Raw genomic sequence first — 11456 nt, 5'->3', positions numbered from 1 at the left:
TGTGCTTCGAATACAGAGGGCCCTCGCAAACAGGAAGTAGCATAGCTGAGAACTTCCTGTGTAACCCCCGTCCAATGGAAGGTGTGTAACGCGGGGCCACAGGAGTCTCCTGGCTCCTGACGTCGTGTGTGCGTGTGTGTGTGTTGCGTGTGTGTGTTGCGTGTGTGTGTGTGTGTGTGTGTGTGTGTGCGTCGCCCACCCCCTGCTTCCTTCCTCAGCCCGCTTCTGCCCTCGCTTCCGCACGGCACCGTGGGAAAAACACAAGTTGTTGCTCATACAGCGTGCTCTCTCACTCAGCGCACAAGCACAAACACACACACACACACACACACACACACACACACACACACACAAAGCAGGACAGCGGGGGACAGATTCAACGGCTGTTGTGTGTGCGAATGTTTTTGTGACTCACAGGGAAATTACATTGCGCGGCGCTGCGAAACGCGTAGCAACGAAAAAGTGTGACTTCTATTATTGGAGCGAGCGACGGTTTGACTGAGGGCAGCGTGGCGTTGGGATCTGTGCAGTGAGTTCTTAGGTGTTAGGGAGTGTGATGGCAATGGTCGCGCACTGGGTTATATGATATGCAGTACACATAAATAAATCTTTATTAGGGGTCGAGGGCTGGTCTGGACGTCGGTTCAACTTGACCCATAGAGAGGGCCATGGCAGAGAGCACACACAAACAAGAAACACACACACACGTACACGCACACACACACACACACACAGACACACACAGACACACGCACACACAAACACACACACGCAGGTAGTGCAATACTTCCAGAGAAACACACATAGGATACAAAGGTACTTCACACACAAAGACTCATCCTTCCTTTTCCCCTTATAAAAATCCCTCCAGTTGGACAGGACAATCACACACACACACACACACACACACACACACACACACACACACACCACACACACAATGCACACAAACAGACGCACAGCCGGTGGCAGTGGGTGTCCCCTCTGAACTTGGCCCTGACACATGGGCGAGGAAGAGGAAGAGGGGTGAAGGTGGAGTGCGTCGTAAGGAGATAAGAGGGTTCCTCACACCGCCATTGTCAATCCTCCACTTCCCGTTTACTGTGGCCCTGAGGTGCGGTCCATGGGGGAGACACTGGCCACACGCCAGCCTCCACAGCTCTTCCTGAGACCTCTGCTATCTCGTCCATCTCATTATTCGTCATCAGGGGTCCTGTCCGATTGGTCGGCGTCCTGGTCGCGGAGTTCCGATTGGCTGAACTTTAACTGAACTTTGAGTTGCTAAAATATGACGCCATTTTGATTGACACGGGTAGGCTACACTGCTGATGTAGCTACGTTGTTCCAGCTAAAGCTACATGTTGCGCTTCAATCATGTAAACAGAGAAGGACTATGTTTAGTGAGGCGCAAACAGTATCGGTTGGCTGCTGTGGATTCAGTTTTCCCATCCGCTGAATTGAACAGTCACCTCTGCTATCTCGTCCATCTCATTATTCGTCATCAGGGGTCCTGTATTCGCAGAGCTCCGATTGGTTGCGGCCATGGTCGCGGTATTCCGATTGGCTGAACTTTAACTGATCTTTGCATGACGGTAATATAGCGCCATGTGTGACACGTGTGTTAGATGCATAACGAGACGCCTCGACAGATTTCTATGTATTCAATGTTTCTATGTTTAGAATTTAATTTCATTAAGATAATTATTTTATAGTGATATTATGTTATGTCTTTACAGCTGAAACAAACCGCAACAAGAATAGAAAACAGTAAATGCCAGTTAAACGGAGATGACATTATCAAGCAGTAACCTACAAATTATTATAACATTTGCACACTTCAGGGGGTCTAGAGTAAAATGGAAAAGTATAATGCTACTTAATGGCAGCACGCGTTGCGAGGTTGTATTTAGTCTTTTATGACACAATAACTCAGTCCCGAGCCTGGGCTATCTTGGATTCAGAGAGCGGGGACCATGGACCCCATGCGTCTGGGAAAAAAGCCCAAAAAACAATTCAACCTCAGCATCTTTCAGCGGCAGGTCGTTGGCCAGCATGTGAGACGAGGCCAACACTGCAACACTAGATTTATACTCACTTTGTGCTCTGTTTTATACGACTAGCTACTTATCTGTAGTTTAGTGTTTTGGTGGAGTTTCTAAAATGGTATTTTCATTATCATTGTTTATTTAAAATATACACAGTAGCTTTTAAACGAAGATTATTTATAAGCTGTATTCAGTATTAGGTAGTGGTGGTGGCTGCTTCTACTGTATACCACACACAGAGATGTGGGTCACAGTGTTTACAGAGAGGCAAGCGTCTCTGAGCGATGAGACGGATTAGGAGCAGGAGACTCTGAGGCTCCAACAGAAAGGGTGGGATGTTTGGACCAAATTCACTACACGTTGCTTTCGGAGTAGAAGAAACATGTGTGCCACGGTTCGCCGTGCTTAACGTTTCGAGAGATACAGCTAGGCCCGACTGGGATTCGGCCAGAGTGGCTGAGATGCTCAATAAAGGAACAGGAATGGTGTCCGCTTCCTACATAAAGTTTTGCGGGATGGTGTTATAAACACGGATACTTGATGTGCTTGTTTTATCACTTTGGCAGAGAAGACTCTCCAAAACAAAGCCTGCCGCAGCCATCTTGATTTAAGCCAAAGAAGTGATGAAGTGGGGACAAGCAGGGCGATGAACTCCTTTGAAAAGTGTTTGTGTAAACTCCAAAAGTATTAAAAAAACAAATGTTTTTATGGGCTAACAATTGTGTGTGCTAACAATGTATAATTGAAATATTGAACAAAGTTGGTAGGGTGAAGGGGAGGGACTATTAATTATGTAGGCTTAAAATAGCCAGCTTGAGTGACACATGGGGAGTAGGCTACAGTGCTGATGAAGCTATGTTGTTCCATCTAAAGCTACATGTCGTGCTTCAATCATGTAAACAGAGGAGAACTGTGTTTAGTGAGGCGCAAACAGAGTAGGTCGGTCGCCGTGGATTCACTTTTTCCATCCGCTGAACTGAACATGTCATTGTGTTCTTTTTGTTTACCTTCCTTCTGGATTTGAATTGCCATCTAATTGGCACTGCTTGACCTCGTCTCCACCTACCACCACCGCCACCGCCGCCGCCTCCACCCCCTCCACCCCCTCCACCATCACGCCTCCCCCAACTCCTCTCTCACTTCCCCGCCACCACCTCCACCCCCAATGCCTCCACCGTCAACACCAAAAGCCCCTCTCCCTCCTCCACCCCCACTGCCTCCCCAACCTCCACCACCTAAACCCCCCTCCCCCCCACACACACACACACACACACACACACACACACACACACACACATCAAGCACCACTGCCTCCCCCACCTTTACCCCCCTCCCCACATCCATCCCCCAGTGCCTCCCCAAACTACACCACCTACCCCCCCCCCCCCCCTCCCCCACCTGCATCCCCAACGGCTCCCCCGCCTTCAACCCCCCCCCTACCCACATCCACCCCCACTGCCTCCCCAACCTACACTAACTCCACCACCACCACCGCCACCGCCTCCACCACCCCCACCACCACCACCCTCTCCCCTGCTGCTGCTGCTGCCTCCACTTTGCTCCGCTAATTAAGGTGCATGGGAGGTATGTGGCGTCCTGGAAGTGAAGACACTCCGGGCTATTGTTCTCCGACGCCCTGATGTCCCCCCGATGCTCCCCCGCCACGGGGGGCCGTAGAATCCGACCTCCACAAGCATGTCCTGCGTCATGTGAGCTGAGCCGGGGAGAGGAATACCCAGAACCGCCCGTTCTGACCAGTAAGGGCCGGCGGGACGCGAGGCAGGCAGGTAATTGGGCTAATACGAGGAATAGGGGCCTGAGTACGCATGCTTACACAGACGACAAGGGCCCTCAGTCTGCTCTTTAGACGGGCTGATGGACCGCGGAGACACTCCGGAGCCGACGACGACGGGGAGGAATCAGTCACGGGGCCAGGATGGCGCTGAAGATGCGTCTGAGGTTGTTAGTTCGACTCCCAGCCGGGGAGAGCTCGTCTGCAGCCTACAGGTACCCTTGAGCCAGATGTCTATTTGACTTGACTTTGGATCGATCAACTCATAATAATGGGAACCTTGTGCTGACGTAGGGTGGGCTGCATGCCATTTAAATTGGCGAGAGTGGCAAACGAAAAGATTGAAGTTTGCTCTCCACTGTAGGTCTGTAACCTTCGACCGAAGTGTAAATGTTGCATGAATTTATTCTATTTACAATGTTTTGTATCCCAAATGCATTGTTTTTTACTAAACATATACATTGTGTTTAATGAGAAACATGCTGGTTGACAACAAAGGCTATAAACCTTTACATTTATAATTTCCAATAAGTAGGCCAAGGCAATAACCGTTCATGTTTTGTGTTTAATTTGAGTTTTATGTACAGGGTCAGCGTGAAATTCAAACACCCAAGTAGGGGATGCCATGATGAAATTAGAAACAAATAGATTCATACCGTGCCAAAATAGCCACGAACAGAACAAAACAAATGAGAAAATTCCCCAATAAAAGCCAAGCGGACTCGTTGTTGTGGTGACATAATGGTGTCGTCACCAACGGCCTCCGTACTTTTCCCTTTGAACGTCTTGGCGTTCGACTCGTCCCAAATACTTTGAGTATTGTGTCTTCCTCCAGCCCAGCCATGTGACATATTTATTCAATTAGGCTTTTGAGAGCGAATATAAACTATTAGATAAATAAATAAAAGCACCGTAACAGCCAGCCAAGTGGTGAGCAATTTCCAACAACTGCATTGTAGACCTCACCGATGTTGATTCAAAACAGACGGGAGGAGGAACGTGGGATGCATATACTGGACATTTTTTAAATCCTCCCTGTAAAGCAATTTGAGTGGTGATAAAAGCATAACCCTAACTCACGTAGGTCGGCGTGATTCCAAGCCCAGGTAAGACGCTGGAAACCATGAAGCAGTGAGGAGGCGCTCCCTGTTCGATCATTAAAGTGAACACAGGACAACACAAGGGAACGGTGCACCTACCGCAATGTGCCACGCTCTTATTTTGAAACCCTGTTTCTATTACGCGTGGTTTTAAGCAGACATGGTTACGCAAGTTTATCAACAGTCACAAAGTGTGACATTGAAAGTAGTTTTATAAAATCTTAATCACATCAATTTGTGCACGTGTAAAGTTGATTGATTGTAATAAATAAAGTTAATTATTTATGGAATTATTAAGTATGGTGAAGTAATGTTTTTTTTTCACTTTCCCGATATTAACTTGAGGATACAAGAGAGGACACTGAAAGTTAAACATGCTGAGGTCAAAACACTAATAGTGGGGATAAAATCTATTTTTTGGAGTGGAAAGACATTTTGACCAGCCTTCATTGCATTCCAAACTATACTTACAGAGGAAGAGGTCTATCAACCCCCCTCCCCTCCCCAGAAAATGAGAGAGTAAGAGAGAGAGAGAGAGAGAGAGAGAGAGAGAGAGAGAGAGAGAGAGAGAGAGAGAGAGAGAGAGAGAGAGAGAGAGAGAGAGAGAGAGAGAGAGAGAGAGGGAGGGAGGGAGGGAGGGAGGGAGGGAGGGAGGGAGGGAGGGAGGGAGGGAGAGAGAGAGAGAGAGAGAGAGAGAGAGAGAGAGAGAGAGAGAGAGAGAGAGAGAGAGAGAGAGAGAGAGAGAGAGAGAGAGAGAGAGAGAGAGAGAGAGAGAGAGAGGGAGGGAGGGAGGGAGGGAGGGAGGGAGGGAGGGAGGGAGGGAGAGAGAGAGAGAGAGAGGAGAGAGAGGAGAGAGAGAGAGAGAGGAGAGAGAGAGAGAGAGAGAGAGAGAGAGAGAGAGAGAGAGAGAGAGAGAGAGAGAGAAGGAGGAGTTCCTCTTGCCTTCCTCCCTTTAATTACCCTATATCACCTAATAAACGGAGGAACACCAACTGCCAGGCACGTTAAAGAGGGAAATTGCTTCATCTTGGCTCGACGAGGCTGGGCTATGAAGCACAGAGCTGAATGCCTTCGGTGTGTAGGCCCACACTCCCAGCCCAGACTGAAGGACCTTACCTCGAGGTCCTCTCTGACTACTCAAACAGAGAGAGACTCTGTTTGTCTTCACTCGTCTCTCTCTCTCTCTCTCTCTCTCTCTCTCTCTCTCTCTCTCTCTCTCTCTCTCTCTCTCTCTCTCTCTCTCTCTCTCTCTCTCTCTCTCTCCCTCCCTCCCCCCCCCCTCCCTCTCTCTCTCTCTCTCTCTCTCTCTCTCTCTCTCTCTCTCTCTCTCTCTCTCTCTCTCTCTCTCTCTCTCGCTCTCTCGTTCTCTTTTATTAATCAATCCTCCTTTTTTTAGGTTTGTGGTGAGTTGTGTATATCCTCTCTGAGTGACCTCTGCTTTACCAAAGCAGCGGCGCTTTGCATTTGCTGAGGGTTTCTGTGGGAAGCAGTAGGAAGGAGAGCAAGGGGATTTGGGGGATAAGGGGTGTTTGGGGGGGGGGGGCAATGTTTCATTCTGTGTGTTTCCATGCACTACACTGAAGCAATTCATTACTGTAACTACTGCAGCACTTACACACACGTGCAAACACTCATGTGTGTACAGTTTGTGGTGACAGTTACGTAGACATGAACCGTGCCCACACCGCATCCATAGACACACTAAGGCAAACAGGAGGCCAGTGCATGCACGCAGGCATGCCCACACACATACACACAAACACACATACAGGCAGAGAAACACACACACACACACACACACTCACACGCAAACACACAGGCAAACAACCACGCACACACAATAAAGTACGACAACATACATATCGATGCAAAGACAGATGTATGCTAATGATATCCAGTCGGGCACGCACACGCACAAACACACACACACACACACAAACACACACACAAACACACACACACACACACATGAAAACACACACAAACACACGCACACACACACACACACACACACACACAAACACACGCACACACACACACACACACACACACAAACGCATGCAAACCCACACATTCACAAACAATGCAATAAAAATAAATAAAAAGAAGGAAAAAGCGAACAAAACCCGACACACACGGACACACACACACGGCCCGGGTCCACGTTGCAACCGTGCCGTCGGCACAGAGACGGGCCGTCCCCCACAATCCACTGCTCTGCGATGGAAACTCAAGGTGGAGGCTGTCGTGTCTGGTGGAGGGATCAGGACCGCCACATCACAGAGACCAACCACGCCCCTCCGGTCTCTGTAATCAATGGGCTCCCCGACTATTTCAGGACAATCTGACCATGGATTTAGACGGTGAGCTGTGGTCGGGAAGCCGCGCGCCGCGTTACCATGCCGACAGGGCGGAGGGCTTCCCGTTACGAATAATAAACAAAGAGACAGAGAGTTGGATTAAGATGAGCTGGCCTGTGTGAGCATTGGCAGCCGGAGATCTGTGGTTGTGTGCGTGTGTGTGTGTGTGTGTGTGTGTGTGTGTGTGTGTGTGTGTGTGTGTGTGTGTGTGTGTGTGTGTGTGTGTGTGTGTGTGTGTGTGTGTGTGTGTGAGTTTGTGCGTGTGTGTGTGTGTGTGTGTGTGTGTGTGTGGGTGTGGGTGTGGGTGCGGGTGTGTGGGTGGGGGGGGGGTGTGGGTGTGTGGGTGTGTGGGTGTGTGTGTGTTTGTGTGTGGGTATGTGTGTGAGTTTGTGTGTGTGTGGGGGGTTGGTGTGGGAATGTGTGTGAGCTTTTGTGTGTTGGGGGGGTTGTTTGTGTGGGTGTGTGAGGTGTGTGTGTGTTGGTTTGTGTGTGTGTTTGCATGCGTGCATGTGGGTGGAGTGTGATTGTGTGTGGGGGGGATGTGTGTGTTCGGTGTGGGTGTGTGAGAGTTTGGGCACACATGTGTGTGTGTGTCTTTTACCATGTGTGCGTGCATGTGTGTGTGTGAGTGTTTTCATGGTTGGGTGAACTTGTGTTTATATCGACATGTCGGACACCCCTAAATATCTGTCGTATGAAGGCATATTTAATAAAGAAAGAATCTGTTTTTGTATTTAAAAAGTGGAATATGACGCAAATATCCCATTTGTCTTTTTTACTCCATCTTCACCATCTCCATCCATTCCAAGCGATGACGTCTTCCCCAGAGACTGTATTAATCAACCCTGTAATAACACAGTGAAGCATGTTTGTGTTTGGCCATACATACATGTGTGCTGTAGCCGTGACTTTTCCCAGATTTCAATGAGTCCCAGAGCCTGTGGTGGCAGCTGTCACTGAGAAGAGTTCAGCTTGTCAGTCAGCCCGGGTGACAGCATCGAATACGGCAGCGTTTAAATCGCAGTCGGGCACGGTTTAAATCACAACACCGCTGGGGCTTCAATCACAATACCACTGGGCTTCAATCACAATACCGCTGGGTTTAAATCAAATTACTGCTGGATTTCACTGCTGCATTACATGATAAACGATGAAAATGCACACACTTGCATTAACATACACACCATGAAAATGCGCACACTTACACACTTACACACAAACACACACACACACACACACACACACACACACACACACACACACACACACACACACACCCTTCAGAAACACACCATGTTGTAACTTGAACTCGCATGCGTTCCGTGACATTGCCATGTCTCATCTGCTTCATATTCATCATGGCCAGAACAATATACAAGGCATTTATCTGTTCAGTTTTAACACTAGAACAAATGTGCTTGTTGAATACTGGAATCAAATCGATTCCTCTGTGTCTCTTGTGCCGCTTTAATATCTGGCTGTTAAGCAACACCTCAGGAGATCGAGTTTCTCCTCCTTTGACTCTTCTGGGAGCGAGGCGGTTTCTGAGGTTTTCGGCTATCCAGCGGTTCTCCCTTCTGATGTCTACACAGCGCCTCACAGCCATATCGCTGACCTTGCTCTTTCACAAGCGGCAAATTATCCTAAGATGAGGCTGCGACGTAAATCATCCCTCCCTCAACCAGAGACTCCTCTTTGGAGCCATCGTTCGCCATGGCGTAAATCAACATCATGTGTCCTCTCTATGCACACGCCTTTGAAATATCCAAAATATTATGAAATAAATAACACTTTAATATATTATGAAATATATAATATTCAAATATCATGTAAAATACGCTCAAGGGGTCAGCTTGACAGGCTTAAAGCTAAAAGATGGTTCATCATGTGAAGTAAATCGAAAGCAAACCAATGTTCAACCAATACCATGTGTCTATTTGTTCTTAATTCAAACCAAGGATTAACCGTCTGTGTGGGAATGTGGGAAATGGTAGCCCCTTTCCCGGATTACTCATCCAGGGTTATAATTAAACGAAATTCAACCAGTACTCACGCTATCGCACTCCAAGGTTGTTACTGGAAGCCAAGCACGGACCAAAGCCTATAGACTCAACCCGTAGCCTCCACATGTAGCCTCCACCTGTAGCCTCAACCTGTAGCCTCCACCTGTAGCCTCCAACAATAGGCTTCACTTGTAGCCTCCACTTGTAGCCTCCACTCATAGCCTCGACCTGTAGCCTCCACTTTTAGCCTCCACCTGTAGCCTCCACTTGTAGCCTCCACTTGTAGCCTCCCCCCATAGCCACCACCTGTAGCCTCCACCCATAGCCTCCACCTGTAGCCTCCAACTGTAGCCTCCACTTGTAGCCTCCACCCTCAACCTGTAGCCTCCACTTGGAGCCTCTACCTCTAGCCTCCACCTGTAGCCTCCAACTGCAGCCTCCAGCACTTGCCTCTAACCCGAGACTCCACCTGTAGCCTCCACCATCATCCTCAACCTGTAGCCTCCACCTGTAGCGCACAGCTATCTGAAGGCCGTTAGCCGTTAGCTCGTCACCCTCCATGGTGTTGAATTGGTATAATAACCCAACAGGCTCCCAAACTCCGTGTGTCCCCTCTCACTCCGGACCCCTGGCCCCGGCTCACCTGGCCTCCCAGGGACTAATTTCCTGTTCGTCTGGAAGCATTACGGTCGGCACTTTGATGGCGGGCATCTCACTGCGCTGGGGGGTCGCGGCGGGTGTGTTCTGAAATATGGCCGCCATGTGGGGGCGCGGGTGTGAGAGGAAGTGGAGCAGAGCCTCTCATTTGTAGCCCATTAGATGCACCGTCAGGGAGGGAACGCGGGCGGAGCAACCCCTTTGATGGGGTGGGTGGGGCAGAGGGCGGCGGGGGGGTCTCCCATGTTTACGGTGCAGCTGTTTCGATGCCGCAGGTGAAGCGCCCAGAAAGGAAACCCAACACTGGGGCTCTTGTTCACACACTGTGTGTCTGGAAGGGGGGGGAGATTGAGAATCTGTGTGTATGACTGTGTCTGTTTGCGCGTGTGTGTGTGTGTGTGTGTGTGTGTGTGTGTGTGTGTGTGTGTGTGTGTGTGTGTGTGTGTGTGTGTGTGTGTGTGTGTGTGTGTGTGTGTGTGTGTCTGTGTGTGTGTGTGTATATGTGTGTATATCAGTGTGTGGAGGGGGTTGGTGGGTCCCAGTAATACACAGTAACGCCTGCAATACTAAAAGCCCAAAAAAGAAAAAAAGAACCTCACACTATGGGTCGGCTTTCACTGGGGATCTTTACGAGGGAGCCCCTGGGTTTGATTTAGCCCCCGGCTGGTTGCTGGTGGCCGGTTAAGCTGGTGAGGGTTCGGGGGTTTCACTGCGACACCCTTCCAGCACAGCTTCTCCCCGTCGTCGGCTCCGTCTCTGTCATACCCCCGCTCTCGTCCGCCAGCATTGTCTGGTTTCCTGGCAGATCCTGCAGCGTCTGGTGGACCTCAGATGTGGTGTTCTGCTGGGAGCGATTCATCTGAAATGATGGAGGAGCGGGGAAAGGAGAGCGAGGGAGGGCGAGAGAGAGAGAGAACGGTGGGGAAGGAGTATTTCCAAAGAGGGAAATACAAGGATAGAGAAGTAACGCGAGTGAGTGTGAGTGTGTGTGTGTGTGTGTGTGTGTGTGTGTGTGTGTGTGTGAGTGCGTGTGTGTGTGTGTGTGTGTGTGTGTGTGTGTGTGTGTGTGTGTGTGTGTGTGTGTGTGTGTGTGTGTGTGTATGTGTGTTTGTGGGTGTGATTGGGCGTGTCCCGTGGTTGTGTGTATGCATGCATGTGTGTGTGTGTGTGTGTGTGTGTGTGTGTGTGTGTGTGTGTGTGTGTGTGTGTGTGTGTGTGTGCGTGCGTGCATGTGCGTGCGTATGTGTGTGTGTTTGCATGTGCATGGGGGGGGGGGGGGGGGGGGTGTTGGTGTGAGTGTGTGTGTGAACGTAAAAAGGATTGAATTCCAATTTATATCCGTTGGTATGTGAAAGAAATATGTTGCATTCCAAGAGGGCCGGGTTTCAAACCCAAGACTACCAAGATGGAGGATCTAAAGCTCCCCACTGGGCCGTAGAGAAGATGCATTTCTCCATCCGTCAGTCTATCCATCCATCCATGCATTTATTCATTCATCT

The sequence above is a fragment of the Gadus morhua genome, chromosome 7 (assembly GCF_902167405.1).
Source record: "Gadus morhua chromosome 7, gadMor3.0, whole genome shotgun sequence".
Taxonomy (NCBI): domain Eukaryota; kingdom Metazoa; phylum Chordata; class Actinopteri; order Gadiformes; family Gadidae; genus Gadus; species Gadus morhua.
Note: the sequence above shows the minus strand (reverse complement) of the source record.